The 23772-nt window shown below is 43.4% G+C and overlaps 1 protein-coding gene across 1 annotated transcript in view; it reads left to right on the forward strand.

Moving 5' to 3' along the window:
* BCAR3 (BCAR3 adaptor protein, NSP family member) overlaps nt 1-23772 on the forward strand; it is a 91327-nt gene that overhangs the window by 30822 nt on the left and 36733 nt on the right. The gene's annotated exons all lie outside the window — the stretch shown is intronic.

Consider the following 23772-nt stretch of genomic DNA (forward strand, 5'->3'; position numbering starts at 1 on the left):
TAAATTGGTTAAATGATCCCACATTTCTCACTGTGAGGTAGGGCCTTTGGGGAAGTAGAAGAAAGAAATAGGTCATATCTCAAAAAGATTACCCTCCGCCCCTGGCCAATCTGAAATTGAGGCCTTATAGATTTGGCACTTTCCTCTTTACAAATACAGCTACAAATTCATCTCTGGTCTAAAAAGCCAGAGCCAGGTCTGGATTTGGTCCACACTAGTTAAGGCAAGGCTGCTAGGTTAAACACTAACACTAATTATACTCGGTGCTGATTAGGACTCTACTGAAGTATTGTGTCCACTTCTGGGTGACACATTTCAGGAAAGATGTGGACAAATTGGAGAAAGTCCAGAGAAGAGCAACAAAAATGATTAAAGGTCTAGAAAACATGACCTGTGAGGGAAGATTGAAAAAAATGGGTTTGTTTAATTTGGAGAAGAGAAGATGAGAGGAGACATGATAACAGTTTTCAAGTACATAAAAGGTTGTTAACAAGGAGGAGGGAGAAAAACGTTCTCGTTAATCTCTGAGGATAGAACAAGAAGCAATGGGCTTAAATTGAAACAAGGGCAATTTTAGGTTGGACATTAGGAAAAACTTCCTGTTAAACACTGGAATAAATTGCCTAGGGAGGTTGTGGAATCTCTGTCATTGGAGATTTTTAAGAGCAGGTTAGGCAAACACCTGTCAGGAATGGTCGAGATAATACTTAGTCCTGCCTTGAGTGCAGGCAGGGCTGGCTCTAGGCATCAGCAAACCAAGCACGTGCTTTGGGCTGCACATTTCCAGGGGCAGCATCCATGGGTGCTCTGGGACTGGAGCACCCACGGGGAAAAATTGGTGGGTACTTTGCACCCACCAGCACCTCCCCGCACCCCCGTGCCCCAGCTCGCCTCTGCCTCCGCTCTGCCTCTGCCTGCTCCCCTGAGTGCGACGCTGCTCCGCTTCTCCCCCCTCCCTCCCAGGCTCGCCAGCTGTTTCGCGCTGCAAGCCTGGGAGGGTGGGATAGGAGGGGAAATGTGGCGTGCCCAGGGGAGGAGGCGGGGTTGGAATGGGGCGGGGGAAGAGGTAGAGTTGGGACTGGGCTGGGGGGGCACGGGAAAAAAGGGGGGGGTGGCCAAAATTTTTTTTGCTTGGGGCGGCAAAAAACCTAGAGCCGGCCCTGAGTGCAGGATACTGGACTAGAAGACATGTTAAGGTTCCTTCCAGTCGTATGATTCTATGATTTGAACTAATCGGCCAATATTTTTGTGTATACCTTTACAAGTATTGTCCCTACAGTCTGAGAGTCTGACTCCTGGTGTTTGCAGTATGTCTAAAGTGATTTGAGACAAGACAGCATAGTATGTTTTATCTGACCCTCAGGCAACAATGAAGTTCTGGAGTCACTTTAAATCTTTTGATCATTTACATTCTGGAGCATACATTAATGCTCATTCTAAACTCAATCCTGGGCAAGCAATATAGGAACATCCAAGGAAACACGAGGGGGGATTCTTCTTGATGTGAATGCTTCCTGAAAGTGCTGGCATCCTCAATTTCCACTGAATTGGCATCTTACACCACTGATCCCTTAGGCTCAGCTCCTCAAAGGTATTTAGACACCTGGCTCCCAGAGCCCTGTAGTCACTGCTGATTTGCTCAGGGTCATACCTGGCAGCATCATGGGGAATCATCATATAGCAGGCGTTGTTTCTAGTGGGTCATGAATGGATTGGTTCTTGGACCTGCACTATTTAACATTCTTATTAATGGCATGGAAGAAGACTAAATCATCACTGATACATTTTCAAATGACACCAAAAATTGGGGGAGGGGTAAATAATGGAGTGATTTGAATCACGTGGTAAGCCGGGTACAAGTAATTTGCATTTTAATACGTATGTATTAAAGTTACACATCTAGGAATAAAGAATGTAGGCCATTCTTACACAATGGGGACTCTATCCTAGGCAACAGTGCCTCTGAAAAAGACTTGGGGATCATGGTGGATAATTAGCTGAACATGAGTTCACAGTGCAACTCTGTGGCCAAAAAGGCTAATGTGATCCTGGGATGCATAAATGGGAATCTCAAGTAGGAGCAGAAAGGTTATATTGGCTCTGTGTTTGGCACTGGTATAACCACTGCTGGAATACTATGTCCGGTCCTGGTATCTACAATTCAAGAAGGATGTGGCTAAATTGGGTAAGGTTCCTAATGCCTAACAGTGATAGACTCAAGGAGCTGACTCTATTTAGCTTACCTAAGAGAAGGTTAAGGGACTTGATTACAGTCTGTAAGTACCTATATAAGGAACAAATATTTGATAATGGGCTCCAGTCTAGCAGAGAAGATCCAATGACTAGACTTTGAAATTAGACAAATTCAGACCGGAAAAGAGGCTTAAGTTTTCAGATAGTAGTTAATCTTTGGAACAATTTACCAAAGATTGTGATGGATTCTCCATCACTGGAAATTTTAAAATCAAGATTGGATTTTTTAAAAACAGGTGGTATAGTTCAGGAATTATTTTGCGGGAGTTCTATGGCCTGTGTTATATGTGGGTGAAACTATGCAATCACAGTGGTTTCCTCTGGCCTTAGAGTCTATGAATATGGCAGGGAGGAAGACAAGGTTCTGTGTTGGTCATTCACGAGTGTGCTTGGTAGCAGGAAGTGATGCTGTGAAAAGATAATAGACTAAGTGCTAATTCTGATGCTTGTAACCTTTCCAACAGGAGTAGGTCCCATACTTTTGTCAGTAGTTGAGATGTTTGTTAATCATTAAGATTTTGGAGCTGGGGAGGGTAGCATGGCAGAACAAGTTTGTAAGACAGGAGGAGGGCATTGTAACCCCATCTCTTCCACTTCCCTCTCCTGCTCCCTCATTTTAATTAATTGTCAAGTAGTTTAGGCCTAGAATTTGACCTGCCTTAGAATAAAAATTCCCTGATGGGAAAAATCCTGTGGATTCTAAATAGCTACTTAAAACATACATATAGGAATAAGAAATAATTGCAATTTGTGTAGGACCTACACAAAACAATATCTTGTAATTTGTGCAATTGTAGATGATAAAAATTATTTCCAGAATTGTGTTGACCTCACTCTTGATCTTGCTGCACAAAGAAGGGAACATCTCAATAGCTACTAGTCATCAATTTTCTTTAAAAATGTTTTTTAACAGTTTAAAAACTATATTAAAAGATCTTTTTGGTTTTTGCTTCTTTAATTTTGTGTGTCTTCTCAATTTCTTTCGTTGTGCTTATTTATAACCTGCTGAACCTCACCTTGTGAGGATTAATATATTAATGTTTGTAAAGCTCTCCCAGCTCCTTGGATAAAAGATGCTATAGGTGGAAAGTAGTATTTGTAAACTGAAGAACAGTAAAGTCCCTGTAAAGTCCCAAAGTTCAGTGCAGAGGTTCCTGTAGCATCCAGCTGTGCTCCTACCCATAACTGCAGTTTGCACTTAACAAGTGTATTTGACAAGAGGCACAAAGTCTTAGTTTGCTTTGCTTGAGCTCAGGGAGTTGAAGCACACTCAAGATTTTCCATTAGTTACCTCACCTCTTCTTATTTGATAATCTTTGACACAAGCCTGTTATAGAAGGAAGTGGCACTGATAAGAGATAAGCAACAAAATTAACCCTTAGAAGTAAATAAAATGAGGAAGGGAAAAACTCAATAAAAAAAACACCAAGAGCATTTTACTTTGTTGATATGTGATATCAGAATAGATAGGATTCTGGTGGTTCTAGCTGTGAGCAAGAGAACTTTCCTAAGACCAAACTGTCTGATGCATGCAAGAAAACATAGCTCTGTAGCCCTGTGGCAGGGTGTCATGAGCTGCTTCAAACTGGGCTCTATTAAAGCCAGCACCTGGTCACCTAGAACAATCAGGGCACTGAGTGGGTTGAAGGTAGGAGGGAGCACTTACACCTGGTGGTAGCCTGATGAATTAATGAGGTAATTAGCTCACCAGCTGGTGAACCCAGGAGGGAAGACAGGCAGTATAAAAAGCAAAACCAGGGTGCTGAAAGGGAGGGGGCTCCTCATAACTGCTGCTATATGGTTGTATTGTGCCTGGAGCTTACGAAAGAGACAAACAATAAATGCACATGGTGAAGATACCTTGGTGGACATGTGTGCTGCTCAATTCACCAAGAGGGCTTACCAGCCAGGGTTTTCCAGGAGAGGATAGGGGAGCCTGTTCACAAGCCCTTACACCTTCCTACTGCAAAGTGTTAAATTAGATGGCTGAAAATAAATTTAAATATAAGTACCCAAACATAAAGTATGGTACTTACTATGACCATACATTGATGCTACACTTTCTTACACTCCATTGTTTATCAGGTTGTTTGGACTGTAAACTCTTTGGGGGAAAGAGCTTTCATGTGATTCTAATCTCATCTACCCTGGCATAAAACCAGTGTATAAAAAAGCAAACATTATTCTGGGATGTATTAGCAGGAGTGTTGTAAGCAAGACACGAGAAGTAATTCTACTGCTCTGCTCCAAGCTGATTAGGCCTCAGCTGGAGTATTGTGTCCAGTTCTGGGCGCCACATTTCAGGAAAGATGTGGACAAACTGGAGAAAGTCCAGAGAAGAGCAACAAAAATGATTAAAGGTCTAGAAAACATGACCTCTGAGGGAAGATTGAAAAAATTGGGTTTGTTTAGTCTGGAGAAGAGAAGACTGAGAGGGGACATGCTAGCAGTTTTCAAGTACATAAAAGGTTGTTACAAGGAGGAGAGAGAAAAATTGTTCTTCTTAACCTCTGAGGAGAGGACAAGAAGCAATGGGCTTAAAGTGCAGCAAGGGAGGTTTAGGTTGGACATTACAAAAAACTTCCTAACTGTCAGAGTGGTTAAACACTGGAAATAAATTGCCTAGGGAGGTTCTGGAATCTCCATAATTGGGAATTTTTAAGAGCAGGTTGGACAAACACCTGTCATGGATAGTCTAGATAATACTTAGTCCTGCCTTGAGTGCAGGGGCCTGGACTAGATGACCTCTCGAGGTCCCTTCCCGGTCTATGATTCTATGATTCGATGATGATGGGCAGACTGGACTTGTATGGAGTTTCCTGCATGCCGCCTCCTTCTTTCAGGGTGTGCTGGGAACCCTCCAGCTCCCCCTCCTTCCTGGCAGTGTCCTCTATTTGTGAACTGGGGAGCTGGGCTCTGTCGGCCTGTAGTATGCACATATGCTTGTTTGAAGGTCACTTATGCTTGTTGCCATGGAGTACTTGGTTCAAAAAGTGCTCCTGCTTGGAAATGACAAACATTCCCAGATGAGCTGCAATTCAGTTTTAAATAGAACGGAGGGGATTCATTGTGGAGTAAGGAAAAAAATAACACAGTTACTGGCTGGATTCAAGAAAATTACAATACGCCAAGTGTCTGCACAATAAACAAAGTATAGCGGTGTTAGACGCACACCAAGAGCTGCAGCCAGATGTCACCATAAAAGATGGAGATGTTTATAATCTGTTATTTAACACACCCTTGTAGGTTTGCTGTATCATTTTACTTTTTCATCTGTACTTTGTCTCTCCTTGCCAAAAACTGTTGCCTGGAGCTGAAGTAAATAATTAGTTGCATTTGGAGATAAATTGAGGGACCTGTTTAGAAAATGCTCTACCAAGAGTGACAGCAAAAGGATTCGTTTTCCTTCCTATTAATGCTGCTCAATGACACCAGATATTTTAGACTGCTTATTTGTAACATTAATCCTTTGAACATGTTCTTTGTCACAGAAGACTCTATAGGCATGTTATAGAGTTTCTCATACTTGAATCTAAATTAAAGTTCACAAATGGCAGTTTATTGCATCTTGAATAATGATGCATTATGTCATCCAGTTGATAAAAAGAGAGCTAATTATGCATAAACCAGTTCTAAGGGAAAAAAATGTACTGATGTGTTGGAGCCTGAGTACTGAAAAGTTGCAACATGACTTCAACCCTTCCTTTGTGCTCACAGTACTGCTGAAACCATGGCCACAGTTAAATGGCTCTTTGAGAATACCCTTTCATTCCAGAAGTGAAAACAGGCCAGTCTACTTTGAGTTAGGCTGATAACAAAGTCATGAAAGAGTTTTATAAAAACAATAGAACGTTGTACATTCTGTGAGATTTTTACAAGTTTGATGAACCAAATAACGGAGGCATTGACTGCCTATGCAGGGATTGTGGTTGTTTTTTGTTGGGTTTTGTGTGTGTGTGTGCCTGAGTCTGCACATCCACAGAACAAACTCCATCGCCCTGTGGGGAGTGGGGGGAAGGATCAAAAGGTGCCAGCTGCGAATGTGTAACAGGACTGTATTTGAGCTTTTGCAATCAAATTTGTATGAACTAAGTATAGCCACCCACCACTCCCCTATCCACTACTAAGATCTTTGAGGTTTTGTAATAAAGTGTTGATTTTCTCTTATTATTGCTAGGAGAGGGTGGGAAGATGGAAGAATGGATTAATTGCATTCCTTACATGGAAATCTTGCGTAGTGTTTCCATGCAGTGTGCTGATAGTGACAGAAATAAGAATTTAATGCATCACTGATGAGTTGTGGGCTTACTCTGGAAATGTGTGTTAAAACTTCAATGGAAAGAAAAACAAAATCTGTGACTGTCTGCTGAGTATGATTAAGAAGAAAGTTTATATTTAGCGATCAATGTGGAGAAACCATTTCACCGCTGCCATAAGGAAGTTACAAAATTAGCCTCTCACAGTTTGTATGGTAACTTCCAACTTATCTGTGTGTATATATGTGTATCTTACTATATGTTCCATTCTATGCATCCGATGAAGTGAGCTGTAGCTCACGAACGCTTATGCTCCAGTAAATTTGTTAGTCTCTAAGGTGCCACAAGTCCTCCTGTTCTAACTGCAGTACTGTCATCCTTCATTTGTGACACTCCATTGAGAATGAGTTGTACCTGTTTACCCCAGCCCCATATCACCTAACTATCTTTTCTTCTATAGGTTTTATTCCATCTTACTTGTGAGATTTGCCCAGGGAGTAACAGTGTTATAGCGAGAATAGCAGCATTATGAGGGCTTAACCCTAATGTGTCTAAAAACAAAACTTTGCCTGGCATCAGAGCCTCTCTGTCAACCTACTTTTTCTGTAGCTTTGCAGTGCTGTCCAGTATTTTATAGAGTGATCTCCCCTACAGGAAGCATTGCAGCTCATGTGGGGACATTTACTGGTGGTAAATCAAAATATTGTAGAGACCATACCTTTTATTACTATTCCCAAATTAAACGGAACTAACTTTTGCAGCTGTCTGGCTCTTATATGAACATTGGCAGTAATCATGATTTCTTACTGATTTTCTTGCCATTGTTTGTCACTCACATGCCAAAAGACCATTTAGAAAGAGTTTCCATGAGAATAGCAAGAAGAAAATATTTTTTTCAACCCATTGGCATCACAAATGTTAATGGATTGGGAAAGAATCCTTTGACTGAGGCACTGAAGAATGACTTGTTGGTCATTCTTTTGTGGTAAACAACAGTTTTGCAAACCAATTTCCATTGCTGTGTATCCCTGGAATTGGCTAAAAGTGCTACTTTTTGGGGAGAAGTAGTATTCCAGGAGCTGAGAGATAAAACATAAATCTCTGCTGTAAATGCCATCAGTTAAAGTCTGTATTTCTATGAAACATACCACCTGTTTCTATGTCTCAGGGACTGTCCAGATTTTCATGACAATACTCTTAATCCTCCCGTGTATTTCATTGGAAGAAATTGGAGTGTCCTCTATTTTTCTTCAAAATATCCATATTTATGGCTTCCAAATGCGGAGAGTCATATGCTGCTGTTAATAATGTCATTGAATCAAAATGGCATTGCCAGTGAGGCAAAAGTGTGGGTAACAGTAGAGTGGCCATCTGCTTTTCAAAGACATTAAAAATACAGGACAACGCTTACTTTTAAGGAATGACACCACACAAGATTTTATTTGTGGTTCAGAATCATGCACCTTATAAAATCATAAATTTGTACTGACGATCGTTGTCTTTTGCATGATTATTTTTGAAATGCAAGACAAAACGTGTTTCTTATTGACATGATACAAGCCATGAGACATTGGGCACCAGGGCCTGATCCAATGCCCATTACATTTAATGGAAGGACTCCTACTGACTTTAATGGGATTTGCATCAGGCTCCAGGCCAGGAGCATTTCTTTAAAAATAATAAAATAAAATAATAAAGGGGAGGGGGAGGGAGAAGGGGGTAATGATAACAATATGCACATTGTGGTCTTTGTTCTCTTTTGTCATTCATGGGTCTCCTGTTTCCATGAGTCCTGTCACTACATGTTGTATAAAGTGGGGATGAATAGGCAATGCAGTGTGTAATACTTAGCACCTGTACAACATTTTTGAATTTCAAAGGCTCATACAAACATTAACTAATTGATTTATTAATCAACACAATGGGAAATTGATTGATTACGTATTCATTGGTGGAGTCTCCTGGAAGTGGAATTGTTGCTAAAATGTGTTCTGATTTGATTTTATTTCTCTCTCTGTGACATGAAATAGTGAAACCACCTGCAGTAGAGCTGGATTTCGATAGCTATCCATACAGGCACAGAAGTCTTATCCCTTCTGTATTGCACCTTTCTTGGCTGCTGGGATTGTTTCCTTTGAGCGAGAGCAAAATGTCTCTAATTCTCCCGTTTCATCCTGCATTTTATGGGCAGTATTGTCCCCCAAGACACTGTGATAATCTTTTACGGAAGCCTCACCCTGTCCTGAAATCAGCCCATTCCAGAAAAACTCCCAACTGAATCATCTAGATCTGCTCATGCTGATAAAATGAGCTTCTGTTTAATGTTGTCCTCTGGAGACTTGCACAATGAGATGCATGTTATGACTTGTGAGCAGTGAGTTTGCCAGATTTCTAACCCTGTCCATGAGCGTTATCCATTAAGAATCAGAGCTGGGATGGAGACTCCGATAGAATTTGTCAACACCAAGCAGCAACAGGATTCCTTTCAGATCCAAAATTTTTCAGTTTTGTTTCTTTGCCCCTGTTACAATAGTGGCACCAGCAGGAGATAGGAGGGCAAATAAGGGTAGCAGCATGAGGATATGCCTCGATTAGTAGAAATCTGAAATCTTCCTACATATCTGATTAAACATACATTACAAAGCTTCTATGATAACTATGAACAAACTGTCAAACTGGAAGAAACCCACTGGCATGGAGGCTATTTCATAACGTCACTTCGGGAAGCTTTTTAGAAAGAGTTTTTTTACATTTAACTTTTCAACAGAACTTCACCTGCAAATGTGGCTTTAACACAACCCTTTTGTTGATCACCAAAACAATTCAGACAGAAGAGATTATCAGTAATTTAGACTATTGTTGAGTCAGTTCATTATCTATTTGTCTCCAGATCAAAAAAAAAAAAAAAAGTATTTTGAAAATGTGATACTTGGGGAGTGCCTGATGGTATGCATTGCCCTCTAGTGTAGGTCAGTAGAATGATACTGAATAGAGTTTTTCACTTTAAAAACATAAAGATAATTGAGAAAGAATGGTCACTTAGATGGCTTATAGCAAGAGTCATTCATTCCCAGCATGGCTGTCAGAAGACTTAAAGCTTTTATCTCTACTGTGGAATGAGAGTGCTTTTCTGAGGCAAAGTGGAAAATGACAACTACGTTGTTAAACATTTTTGGATCCATATATGCCTTGTGTTTCTTAGGATGAACATTCCCTATTTTAAAATTTTTAAATATTTGTTTCTACTGTTCCCCCCAAAAGCTCTATCAGCCCAGTGTATTTGGTCTAATAGTTACAACTAGGATTTTCAAAGGAGCCTAAGGGAGTTAGATGCCCAAATCCCATTAAAATGTAATGAGAACTAGGTAGCTAACTCCCCCAGGCACCTTTGAAAATTGTACCCTATATGTTTAAATTCATGGAAATCTTTTTAATTTCTCAATGGAATAATATTGTCCATGATTGTTGCTGGAATTTTTCCCATGCAGATATAGGTTTATGGGGTATCCTCACAGCTTTTGACAACGTGGTCGACATCAGGTCAGTCTACGATGAAAAGTTGGAAAATAGTAATTCACATACAGTCCTTTTTGTTACAGTGACATAAATCCAAGCTGTTTTTTCCCCAGTGAATATGCAAAAAGTATGCCTACCACTATGTAAAACTATATAATACAATTTCCTATTGCATGTCTAATTCATGCTTGGCCAGTATACAATTTCCTACACTAGTCTTTTTGATTTTTCCATGCCTAGATGTTCCTGATTGTTTTTCTCACTAAGATCTGATTTTGAATACATGGTAGGTATTAGAATTCTCTCTCTTTTGAGTGATAACTATCTCATCGGTTCTAGTTCACCCAAAAGTGAATGGCGGTCGTTATTAATAGAAAGTTACCCCACACCTTTCATTGGGTGATCCGTCTGTAGTGCTGACTCTTGCTCTCTTTCTCTCCACTTTTGTTACTGATGCAGGTAGGATTGGTGACTCTGGGGTATGGAGCAATGCCTATTCTTACATACTGCTGTAGTTTTGCTGACTTGGGTATGCATAAAATGATGTTTCTGTGACTATCACTTACTTTCCAGGATTGCATGTTAAAGAATAATCTTATCTCTGTAGTTTCATTATACATCACTGACTCTATTAATAACCACATTCTGATTTAATTTATTTTTAATCATTAACTCTAAGTTCTGGTTGATCCTGAAACATCAAAGCTTATACATTCACTACAGTTGCGATAGCTGAGCTTTGAGCTCAAAATCTATAAAAGTATATTGTGCCAATTTCTATGGTACCTTGGCGCCAGTAGGCATACTTAGAGCTCAGGTGGTGCTTTCATCTGCTAACTAATTAATCCTCACCGTACCCCTCTGCGGTGGATAACTATTATCAACCCATTTTTACAGATGGAGAAAGTGAGTCAGATCTAGTAGTAGAAACCAGGAACTTCTGAATCTTAAACACATGCTCAATTCACCAAATCCCTCTTCCTCCGCAGCTTTATCTGTAGTAAAGGCATCAAACATCTCTCCCTGTTGTATAGTAAAAGCCACACATCTCTTGTTGGTCATTCTTCTGTGGTAAACAACAGTTTTGCAAACCAATTTCCATTGCTGTGTATCCCTGGAATTGGCTAAAAGTGCTACTTTTTGGGGAGAAGAAGTATTCCAGGAGCTGAGAGATAAAACATAAATCTCTGCTGTAAATGCCATCAGTTAAAGTCTGTATTTCTATGAAACATACCACCTGTTTCTATGTCTCAGGGACTGTCCAGATTTTCATGACAATACTCTTAATCCTCCCGTGTATTTCATTGGAAGAAATTGGAGTGTCCTTTATTTTTCTTCAAAATATCCATATTTATGGCTTCCAAATGCGGAGAGTCATATGCTGCTGTTAATAATGTCATTGAATCAAAATGGCATTGCCAGTGAGGCAAAAGTGTGGGTAACAGTAGAGTGGCCATCTGCTTTTCAAAGACATTAAAAATACAGGACAACGCTTACTTTTAAGGAATGACACCACACAAGATTTTATTTGTGGTTCAGAATCATGCACCTTATAAAATCATAAATTTGTACTGAAGATCGTTGTCTTTTGCATGATTATTTTTGAAATGCAAGACAAAACATGTTTCTTATTGACATGATACAAGCCATGAGACATTGGGCACCAGGGCCTGATCCAATGCCCATTACATTTAATGGAAGGACTCCTACTGACTTTAATGGGATTTGCATCAGGCTCCAGGCCAGGAGCATTTCTTTAAAAATAATAAAATAAAATAATAAAGGGGAGGGGGAGGGGGAGCGAGAAGGGGGTAATGGTAACAATATGCACATTGTGGTCTTTGTTCTCTTTTGTCATTCATGGGTCTCCTGTTTCCATGAGTCCTGTCACTACATGTTGTATAAAGTGGGGATGAATAGGCAATGCAGTGTGTAATACTTAGCACCTATACAACATTTTTGAATTTCAAAGGCTCATACAAACATTAACTAATTGATTTATTAATCAACACAATGGGAAATTGATTGATTACGTATTCATTGGTGGAGTCTCCTGGAAGTGGAATTGTTGCTAAAATGTGTTCTGATTTGATTTTATTTCTTTCTCTGTGACATGAAATAGTGAAACCACCTGTAGTAGAGCTGGATTTCGATAGCTATCCATACAGGCACAGAAGTCTTATCCCTTCTGTATTGCACCTTTCTTGGCTGCTGGGATTGTTTCCTTTGAGCGAGAGCAAAATGTCTCTAATTCTCCCGTTTCATCCTGCATTTTATGGGCAGTATTGTCCCAGAGGAGTGCAGGTGGTCATGGTGAGTAATGGATGGAACTGTGGTCACTGAGGTAGCTAGGTCCTGATCTATTGATTATTTTGAAGATCAGGACAAAGGAATTGCACTAGCAAGAAAAGCAGACTGGGAGCTGAAGAAGGGATCAAAGCAACAGTATTATGCACCTGCGGCAGCCAGTCCCATTGAGGAGTTGGAGGCTTGGCATTGCTGTCTCCTTCAGCCCCAGATACAGGTACAGTAATCCAGTGTGGAGGTGGCAGGCACATGGATCAGTGTGGCCAGAACCTTCTTTGGGAGCAAGTTCCCTAGCAAGCTGGAGTTGGAAGATGACATCTTTAATCACTGATGGTACCTAGTCTTATAGGCTAAGCGCTGAATTGAACAGAATACTGAGGCTTGGCACGACTGTGACCAATAGGGGCAGACAGCTTTGAAGAAAGGAAGGAGAGTATCCTGGTTTGTTCTTCAAAACATTTTCCCCATTCAGTGAGCGTTGCTTTGATCTTACCCAGGATGGTAAAAGGTGGTAGCTGAATCCATGTGCGTGGATCACACCATCCAAGGGATCCTGACGTGGTGTTGGAAATGATTTTGTCTCTGATACTGTCGTCAACACTCATTCAAGGAGAGCAGTTCAACAATGGTTCAGTTGTCTAGTGTAGAAAAGGCAAGAGCCTGTGTTTGACTCTTTCATAGCTGGAAGGAAACCAGATTACAGCTGTACTTTTCTGCAACAGACTTTGCAGAACGTTTTAATATACTGTGAGCCACAAGGGGGAGTTAGAGTGTAATTTGTTGCCAGGCAGATTATGGTAATAATTTCAGGCTGTATAACTATTCAAGGAGTGGTCCTCTGAGGCTGAAGTTCCTTTCCCCTGTCTTTTGTAGCATGATGCTATAGTTTTCTCTATATGTGCATCTGATTTGAATAAAACTGTTCCTTTTAAATGATGTGTCTCACTCACTTCATTGAGGGGGAAGCTGCTTCAAACCCTCCTGATATGTTGTAGTTCCCTTCTCTTCCCTCCTTCTTTGAGTTGCAAGTGGGTCTGGGTTGGAAGAGTAGCTGGGGAAATGTTAGGTGGAACAAAGTGCTCTTTTGGGTGGGGTGATGTCACCTCCCATCTGCTCTAGGGTAGGCACATGCTGCAGTGTGAGGGCTCCAGCTGCTTTGTTTGCTGAATTCTTTTGGATTCATTTACTTGGATACCCATGATGTTACAATGTCACTTCAGCAAATGCCTTACCCTGGTCATCCAGGACCAACTGTTGCCAGGTTTTTTTCTGAAAATCCCAATATCTTGAATAAAAATTGTTGAAAGATAGTATCTACTCAGAGCGCTAATATGATCCTGTAGCCTCTGTTCAACTACACCAAGTTTTGTGTGTGGGTAAATAGAAGAGAACCAATCATCCCCAAACACATGCACTCATGGGTCAAGATTTTTTAAAATGGAGTCTAAAACTAACTCCCAGGCTATTTTTCTTATGCCCCCTAAATATAGATTTAATTTTCAAAAGTGCTGAGCATCCAACAACCCTTTGTGATCAGAGGGAGCTGATGGGTACTCAGCGTTTTAGAAAATCTGATCATTTATTTAGATGTCTCATATGAATTAAACTGTTAACTTTAGGCTTCCACTGTTGAAAATACTGCCCACCCTGCCAGAGTAGAACTGATTCTGGTTTGCTGAGCTGATCACAATCCCACTACGATCGTTAAAACATGAAACATTTTTGTGGTGTTGCCATGCTGTGGGAAATCAATCCGTTTTAGAGGCAGGGCCCCTTCAGCATAGTGTCAGGCAAGACAGGTGTTAGATTGGTGACAGCCTACACAGTGTCAGCAACAGAGGGGAGGAGAAAAGGCCAGGTACAAAGGCTGACAGAGAACGTGAACCAACTGTGATGGCAATGAAAGAAAAACTGTCTGAAGGGTAAGTTAAAAATTAAGTTAAAGAAGAGTGAATCAAGAGATGAGGGAGGTTTTACAAGTCATCTACATCTGTATATATGCGAATAGTTAGGAAGACAGCCGATGGTGCTGAGAAACATGCAGCATCATTCTTGGGTGTTGTAGGACCAATAAAACTTGCTGGTGTTGTGCACTGCAAATGGTTTCCTCTGTGCAGCTTTTTACATCAGCTCTTAACAGGAGGAAGGGAAGAAGAGGAGGTGGCTGAAGGGGGTAAGAAAGAGGTTGCTGCAGCTTAGCCTCTTGCAGGGTGTGTGTGGGAGTGTGTTTTGGCGTGAAAATGGCCTGTTGTAGTTATAAATTTGGGCCAGATTTTCAAAGGTATATAGGTTCCTAAAGATACAGATAGGTGTTAGTGGGAGTCAGGTGCCTAACCTGGTTAGGCACTTTTGAAAATCCCACTAAGCACCTATCTGCATCGTTAGGCACTTAAATACATTCAAAAATCAAAAATCTGGCCCAAAGTGTATTGAAAACCAGATAGATGGCAGGCTGCCATCTCTGCCACTGTTGTGACAGCTATAGAAAGTTTCTTACATTGCCTCATAGAACCATCAAACCGAGAAAAAGGAAATTACACTGACCTCTCCCACACCACTCCCCTGCAGTGCAAACAAGTGAGATTACACCTGTTGCTGTGTCTACTGAATTATGATTAGAAGCCACAGCTACAACAGCCTGCAAAAGCAAAGATAACAGGGTGGAGAGTATATGGGAAAGAAAAGGTCAATCCCAGTAAGGATTGCCCTATACACAGACGGCTGAGTGATGGGATTTTGGCACCAGGATTTTGTATATTTAATTTAGGTCCACATGCAGTTGAATTAGGAAGGGGATAGTTTTAGGTAGCGGTTTCAGGAGTGCCTTCACCCCCTTCCATTTTGGACATCATCCCACCCTTCCCTTCCAATGACCTGCGCTTTGTAAACTATGTGCATTATTCTGTTGTGAATAACTAGGGAGGTGGTGCCACTGTGTGGAGGCATCTCCCTCAGCAGATTAACAGAGGGGATGGGACCGGACTAAGTACAAGGAAGAATGGGGAGTGGGCACTCTGCTGATGGCAATGATGGCCACTACAAATGGGCTGCATTGTGTATTTCTCACATGTTAATAAAGAGGGCCCTGTTAAGGGAAAGGGAAATTCTTATAATTAAGTTAAGAGCGTTGCCATCCTAGGGTTTAGATCAGGTGCGGGCAAACTTTTTGGTGTGAGGGCCACATCGGGTTTCTGAAATTGTATGGAGGGCTGGTTAGGGGAGGCTGTGCCTCCCCAAACAGCCAGTTGTGGCCCGAACCCCCCCCCGCTTCTCACCCCCTGACAGCCCCCCCGGGACTCCTGCCCCATCCAATCCCCCCTGTTCCCTGTCCCCTGACAGCCGCCCCGGGACCCCTGCCCCATCTACCCCTCCCTGTCCCCTGACCACCCCTGGGGCCCCTGCCCCTATTAACCCCCACCGCCCCATCCAACCCATTCTCTCTTTCCTTGGAGAGGTTCAGAGAAGAGCCACAAGGAGGATTAAAGGATTAGAAAACATGCTTTATAGTGATAGACTAACGGAGCTCAATCCATTTAATTTAACAAAGAAAAGGTTATGGGGCAACTTGTTTACAGTTGATAGGTATCTACATGAGGAACAAGTATTTAATTGGTCCTTCGACCTAGCAGAAAAAGGTACAACACAATCCAGCAGCAAGAAGCTGAATATAGAAACTGAAGTTTTCAAACTGGAAATAAGGTGTAAATTTCTAACTGTTATAGTAATTAACCATTGGAGCAATTTACCAAGGGTTGTGATGGATTCTCCATCACTGACCATTTTATAATCAAGATTGGAAGTTTTTCTAAAAGATCTGCTCTAGGAATTATGTGGGGGAAGTTCTATGGCCTGTATTATACAGGAGAGCAGAATAGATGATCACAGTGGTCCCTTCTGGCCTTAGAATCTATGGCCTGGTGTGACATGTTACTGAGACACAGGACTGGAACCTGGCCTGATTTGTGGCCTCTTTGTATTGCACTGCTGGCACAAAGCAGCCATAAAGCTGGTGTAGCTGGTTATGGGAGAATCACCAGAGTGCGAGGGAATCCTGTTAGCGAAGAAAAAGTATAGCAGCTCCTATGAACTGCCAAATACCAGTAAGCTGTTCGTAGTCAGCCTTTGGGCTGCTCTAATTTACATAGGGAAACCAGCTTGGTGCATAGATGACCTAGGAAAATAAAGGATCCAAAAAAGTGGTCTAAAGCCATTTTTTCACCATCCCATCCTGCATACATCTTGACAGCAACCCACGCTCTGGGTCGCTGAGTGCAAGAAAATAAATTTCCTGTGTCATATACCTTCAAAACATCAACTGCAGACTTAAATTGTCCCCCCACTCAGATCTGGGACTTTTTCAGCCCCTTTACACTGTTCTGGCCAGACATGCCAAATCTGCGGAAAAAATGCAGAAATTGGGCTTGTTTTTGGCTTAATTGGCTTCTGAATTGCTTGTTGGCTAGTTTTTGGCTTGTAGCTTGTTTGGCTTGTAGCTTGTTGCTTCTTTTTTTTTGATCGGCTCCTGGCAAGCAGGGAAAAAGTGGGTGGGGGGAGAGAGAGTCAGGGATGCACAGCGGGGTGCTTATTTAGTCAGGGTGCTTATTTACCACTTGAAAATTGGCAACTGTGGTTCTGGCCTTTTTATGTGGCATAAAGGGCCTGGGCATAAGGGACAAGGGTCTTTTCACCATCCAGGAACTGAAGTACTGCAAGAAGAGACGATCCTGCATTTCAACATAATAAATGGCTCATTGAAATAATTTATAACAACCTTATGAAAACCGACAACTATTTGAAGTAAGGACTGTGAGGAAATGTGTTATGAATGGAATCTGAAAGCAAAATTAACCACGTGATTTAAAAAAAATCCAATCTGAAGCATCTAAACCAGAGGTGGGCAAACTACGGCCCGTGGGCCACATCCAGCCCACTGGACCCTCCTGCCCGGCCCCTGAGCGCCTGGCCCTGGAGGCTAGCCCCTGGCCCCTCTCCTGCTGTTCCCCTCCCCCAGTGCTCTGTGCTGCATGGTGGCGTGGCTGGCTTCAGCCAGGCGGCACGGCTGCGTGTCCTGGTGCTCTGGGTGATGCAGCTGTAGTGCTGCCAGCCACCGGTGCTCCAGGCAGCGCGGTAAGGGGGCGGGGAGCTGGGTTGTGTGTGTGTGGATAGAGAGCAAGAGAGTTCAGGGTGGTGGTCGGGGATGTGGATAGGGGTCGGGGCGGTCAGAGAGCAGGGATCAAGGGGGTTGAATGGGGGTAGGGGTCCCGGGGGGGCAGTCAGGAAGGAGAGGGGGGCAGTCAGGGGCAGGGGTTCTAGGGGCAGTCAGGGAGAAGGGGTGTTGGATGTGGCACGGGTTCCAGGGGGGCAGCCATTAGTCTATCACTATAAAGCATGTTTTCTAATCCTTTAATCCTCCTTGTGGCTCTTCTCTGAACCTCTCCAATTCATCAACCATCCTTCTTGAACTGTGGGCACCAGAACTAGAGACCGTGTTCTAGCGGTGGTCGCACCAGTGCCAAATAAAGAAGTGAAATAACCTCTCTGCTCCTACTCGAGATTCCCCTGTTTGTGCATCCCAGGATCACATTAACTCTTTTGGTTCCAGCATCACACTGGGAGCTCATGTTCAGCTGATTATGCACCATGACCACCAAATCTTTTTAGAGGCTCTGCTTCCCAGGATAGAGTCCCCCATCTCGAAGGGGGACTCTTTTAACTCTTTGTGGAGGGGGTGCCCATATGCATGCTCTCTCTCTCACAGACACAAACAGAGCAATGCAAGACTGGCATTAAGCCTTGATAAATACAAATATCCCATTTTTACATGCTTGTTGGCTAGGATTAATTCAGTATAACGATGCAGTATTCATTACCGAAAGAAAGATGTCTTTATTTCCTAACAGTTACACTGCTGTTTTTGTAAAGGATGCCAGCAGTTGTCATATTAAATTGGACAGTATTATTTTTCTTGAGGGCCAGGATCATTATTACTGGCACTCATGCACTGTGAGTAGTCACTTCTGAACAGATTCTTTACTTTACTGTCACAGAATGAGTTGCCAGTTATTTGTTATTTGTGCCATGCTGTTCAGCTCAGATTGTGGATGCAATACTTTAGCTTTGTTATATTTGCTGCTTGATAACAAGCCTTTCCAAAGAGAAACATGCACCTCCACATCAAAACATACTGGGCCAAATCACATCCAGTTATATCTGTGAATACCCATTCAAGTCAGGAGGTTGGGCCCATTTGGGGATCTATTGGAGGCACAGGGCCAACCCCTCTATTTTTATAGAGGAGAAGGAAAGAGAGGCAACCAGGTCTTGTTCAGAAGATTTGGAAGGAAACCACATAAGGGAAATCTCACAGACTTTTCCTGTCCTTGTTCCCATCTCTGGTTGTGATTTTTGGTTTGTCTTTGAAAACCCGAAAGAGATTGAAGTTGATCTGGGTCAAATTTGGAATCTACAGCCAAATTCTACCCTGACTTAGAGCTTGTTAAACCCCATGATGTATATCAGGGCAGAACTTGGCCATTTCTGCTCTTCATTAAGGGCCCGATTCTGCCACCTCCTCTCATGTTGAGCAGTGCCTCACTCCAGAGAGCTCCATGGAAATCAGTGAATGGCAAAATATCACTGATGGTGAGCAGAGCTGGCACAATCGTTCTCTAAGCCTTAAGGCCTTGTCTACATGAGGAAATTTTTCAAAGTTGCATAAGCTAAACCGGAAAAAGACACTTGTATTCCAGAATAAGTATCCACACGGTGAGTTATACCAGTAAAACTACAGCTGTATGATTATATCGCAATAATTATCCCAGTAAATTTCCCCATGTAGACAAGCCCTAAGTGAAGTTTACAAAACTATTAGTTTGTCATTTAAGACATGAATGTACCTGTAAAATGACTGTGGGCATTTTACATGGGGACTACATATACATAGTGCAGGGTCAGTAATCATCCTTGTTTATAGCTGGATGTCTGGACTACACTCTAGTCACTGGGCCTAGATACTGTAGTAACAACTTACAAAATACCAACATCAGACGCTCTCTTCCCCTCTCTGCTGTCCTAAGCCTTTACTCCCTCTTCGTAAGGAATCAGCATTATTAAACTTCTCTTGCTTTTAGCAACTAAGGGTATGTCTACACTACAAAATTAGGTCGATTTTATAGAAGTCAATTTTTAGAACTCGATTTTATACAGTCGATTGCGTATGTCCACACTAAGCGCATTAAGTCGGAGGAGTGCATCCTCACTACCGTGGCTAGCATCGACTTACGGAGCAGTGCACTATGGGTAGCTATCCCACAGTTCCTGCAGTCTCCACCACCCATTGGAATTCTGGGTTAAGCTCCCAATGCCCGATGGGGCAAAAACGTTGTCGCGGGTGGTTTTGGGTACATGTCGTCAGTTGCCCCTCCCTCCATGAAAGCAACGGCAGACAATCGTTTCGCGCCTTTTTTCTGTGCAGACACCATACCACGGCAAGCATGGAGCCCACTCAGCTCACTGTCACCGCTACTGTTGTGTCCTAGGTGCTGCTGTTAGCAGACAGTGCAGTACGACTGCTAACCATCATCATCCACCTCTTCCGCTGCAACTCTGCTCTCCTGCTCTTCTGGTGCCATGAATCCACCTCGCAGGTCCTCTCATTGTTCTGTATAAATATCTATTCTCATGGCATCCATCATCGTCCACCGCTTCCGCTGCAACTCTGCTCTCCTGCAGACACCATACCATGGCAAGCATGGAGCCCACTCAGCTCACCACTACTATTGTGAGCATTGTAAACACCTCTTGCATTATCCTGGAGTATATGCAGAACTGGGCTAAGAGACACCAGCACCAGTGATGAGGACATGTGCACAGACATTCCTGAAAGCACGGGCTGTGGCAATTGGGACATCATGGTGACAGTGGGGCTGGTTGATACAGTGGAACGCCAATTCTGGGCCGGGCAAACAAGCACAGACTGGTGCGACCACATAGTGTGGTGGGTATGGGATGATTCACAGTGGCTGCAAAACTTTTGCATGCGTAAGGCCACTTTCCCTGAACTTTATGAGTTGCTTTCCCCTGCCCCGAAGTGCAGAATACCAAGATGAGAGCTGCCCTGGCAGTTGAGAAGCGAGTGGCGATAGCCCTGTGGAAGCTTGCTACACCTGACTGCTACTGGTCAGTCGGGAATCAGTTTGGAGTGAGCAAATCTACTGTGGGGGCTGCTGTGATTCAAGTAGCCAATGCAATCATTGATGTTCTGTTATCAAGGGTAGTGACTCTGGGAAATGTGCAGATCATACTGGATGGCTTTGCTGCAATGGGGTTCCCTAACTGTGGTGGGGCAATGGATGGAACCCATATCCCTATCTTGGCACTGGACCACCTAGCCAACCAGTTCGTAAACCACAAGGGGTACTTCTCAATGGTACTGCAAGCACTGGTGGATCACAAGGGACGTTTCACCGACATCAACATGAGATGGCCGGGAAAGGTGCATGACGCTCACATCTTTAGCAACTCAGGGCTGTTCAAGCAGTTGCAAGAAGGGACTTACTTCCCAGACCAGAAAATTACTGTTGGGGATGTTGAAATGCCAATAGTTATCCTAGGGGACCCAGCCTACTTCTTGCTCCCATGGCTCATGAAGCCATACACAGGCAGCCTTGACAGTAGTAAGGAGCAGTTCAACTATAGGCTGAGCAAGTGCAGAATGGTGACAGAACGTGCCTTTGGACGTTTAAAAACTTGCTGGTGCTGTTTGCTGACCAGGTTAGACCTCAGCACAACCAATATTCCCATTGTTATTGCTGCTTGCTGTGTGCTCCATAATATCTGAGAGAGTCAGGGGGAGACGTTTATGGCGGGGTGGGAGGTTGAGGCAAATCGCCTGGCATCCGATTTTGAGAAGCCAGACACCAGGGCGATTAGAAGAGCACAGCAAGATGTGCTGCACATCAGAGAGGCTTTGAAAACCAGTTTCATGACTGGCCAGGGTACGGTGTGACAGCTGGTGTGTGTTTCTCCTTGATGCAAACCCGCCCCCTTTGTTCATTTTAATTCCTTGTAAGCCAACCACCCTCCCTCCTTCAAAATAAAGTAACTATTGTTTTGAAACCATGCATTCTTTCTTTATTAATTTAAAAAAAAAAAAGGAGATAACTGACAAGGTAGCCGGGTGGGGTGGGGGAGGAGGGAAGGACAAGGCCACATGGCTTATTGTAGCCACACAACAAATCAAAACTGTTTGAATGACAGCCTTCTGTTGCTTGGGCCATCCTCTGGAGTGGAGTGGCTGGGTGCCCGGAGCCTTCCCCCACTCCCGCAGCGTTCTTGGGCCTCTGGGTGAGGAGGATATGGAACTTAGGGAGGAGGGCAGCCAGTTATACAATGGCAGCAGGGGTCTGTGCTTTTGTTGGCTTTCCTGCAGCTGCACCAGACACTTCATCGTGTCCGTTTGCTCCCCCATTAACCTCAGCATCGCCTCCTGCCTCTGCTCTTTGTGCTCACTTAATGCTTTCCTGGCCTCTGCCACTGAATGCCTCCATCAGTGTGGGAGGACTGCATGAGCTTGGAAAACATGTCATCGCGAGTGCGTTTTTTCCGCCTTCTAATCTGCGATAACTTCAGGGATGGAGATGATAGGGGGAGCATAGAAACATTTGCACCTGGGGGGAGATAAAAAGGGAGAGTAAAATTTAAGATGATACATTTCTGAGAACAAAAGGGAGACTCTTTCACAGTAAATCAAGCAATTCACAGCAGACAGCACATGAGCTTTAGGTCGCATTTTGCCTTTTATATTGAGCGCCTGCTGGTATGGTGACACATCACACATGGCTGGGCAGCAGAATTTCCAGGCAGCCGTGGTAAGGCAAAGGGTATGCGGGGTTGGCTTTTTACACATAACATGTGGGAATGGTTTCAAACTGCAGCACCATCCTTTCCCATAGCAAGCAATGCCAGTTGGGTTTCACATTTGAAAGGAGGGCCTGAGGTTTTCAGGTGGATGAGCAGCACACATCTCCCCCCACCCCACCGCGTGGCTATTCTCCGGGATGATCCCTTTTAGCCAAGCGCAAACAGCCCAGCATGAACGGGAGTACTTTTACTGTTCCCGTACAAAAATTCCCCTATTTCAACTAGGTGACCATGAATGATATCACTCTCCTGAGGCTAACACAGAACGATATAGACCGAATGTTGCTTGAATGCGACCAAAACCCAGGACCATTTGCTGCCATGCTTTGTGCTGCAATGATTCCAGACTACTTTCAGAGTACCTCCAGGAGAGCTTCATGGAGATGTCCCTGGAGGAGTCCCGCTCCATCACCAGACACGTTAACAGACTTTTCCAGTAGCTGTACTGGCCGCGAATGCATCCCAATTCTTCAGGGCAAATCAAACATTAAACACTATGGCTTTTAAACCCTGTACTGTAGTTACAAATGTTCACTCACCAGAGGTGCCTTCTCCAGCTTCAGGGTCGGGGATCCCGCCTTCGGAGGGTATTTGGCTCCAGGGTGATGAAAAGGTCCTGGCTGACGGGGAGAACGGATTCACCGCTGGCCTGCTGCGCATTCTCCTCCTCCTCCCCTTCCTCATCCACAAAATCCTCCTCCCTGTTGCATGAAACTCCCCCCTTGCAGGTGTACACAGACAATGGTGGGGTAGTGGTAGGATCCCCTCCTAGAATGCCATGCAGCTGATCATAGAAGTGGCATGTATGGGCTCTGACCCAGAGTGACCATTTGCCTCCTTTGTCTTTTCGTAGGCTTGCCTGAGCTCCTTAACTTTCACGCGGCACTGCTGTGTGTCCCTGTTGTAGCCTTTCTCCAACATGCCCTGTGAGATTTTGGCAAATATATTTGCATTTCTTCTTTATGATCGAAGTTCGGCCTGCACAGATACTTCTCCCTATACAGCAATCAGATCCAGTGTCTCCCTTTCAGTCCATGCTGGAGCTCGTTTGCGATTCTGGGGGGACTGCATGGTCACCTGTGCTGCTGAGTTCGCCGACCAAACAGGAAATTAAATTCAAAAGTTCCTGGGGCTTTTCCTGTGTACCTGGCTAGTGCATTGGAGTTCAAAGTGCTGTCCAGAGCGGTCACAATGGAACACTCTGGGATAGCTCCCGGAGGCCAATACCGTCAATTTGCATCCACACTACCTCAAATTCAACCAAGCAAGGTTGATTTTAGCGCCACTCCCCTCACCGGGGAGTATAGAAGTAGATTTTAAGAGCCCTTTAAGTCGACGGAATGGGTTTGCTTGTGTGGACACATTCATTTTAAAATCGACCTAATGCGGCTAAATTCGACCTAACCCCATAGTGTAGACCAGGCCTAACTGAACAGCTATTCACCATAGGTAGCCTGAAATGCCCTTGTTTCCATGGTCATGGACTAATGTGTGCTAAATTAGACCTGACCATGAAAAA

This window comes from Lepidochelys kempii, chromosome 8 (genome assembly GCF_965140265.1).
Source record: "Lepidochelys kempii isolate rLepKem1 chromosome 8, rLepKem1.hap2, whole genome shotgun sequence".
Classification (NCBI taxonomy): Eukaryota; Metazoa; Chordata; order Testudines; family Cheloniidae; genus Lepidochelys; species Lepidochelys kempii.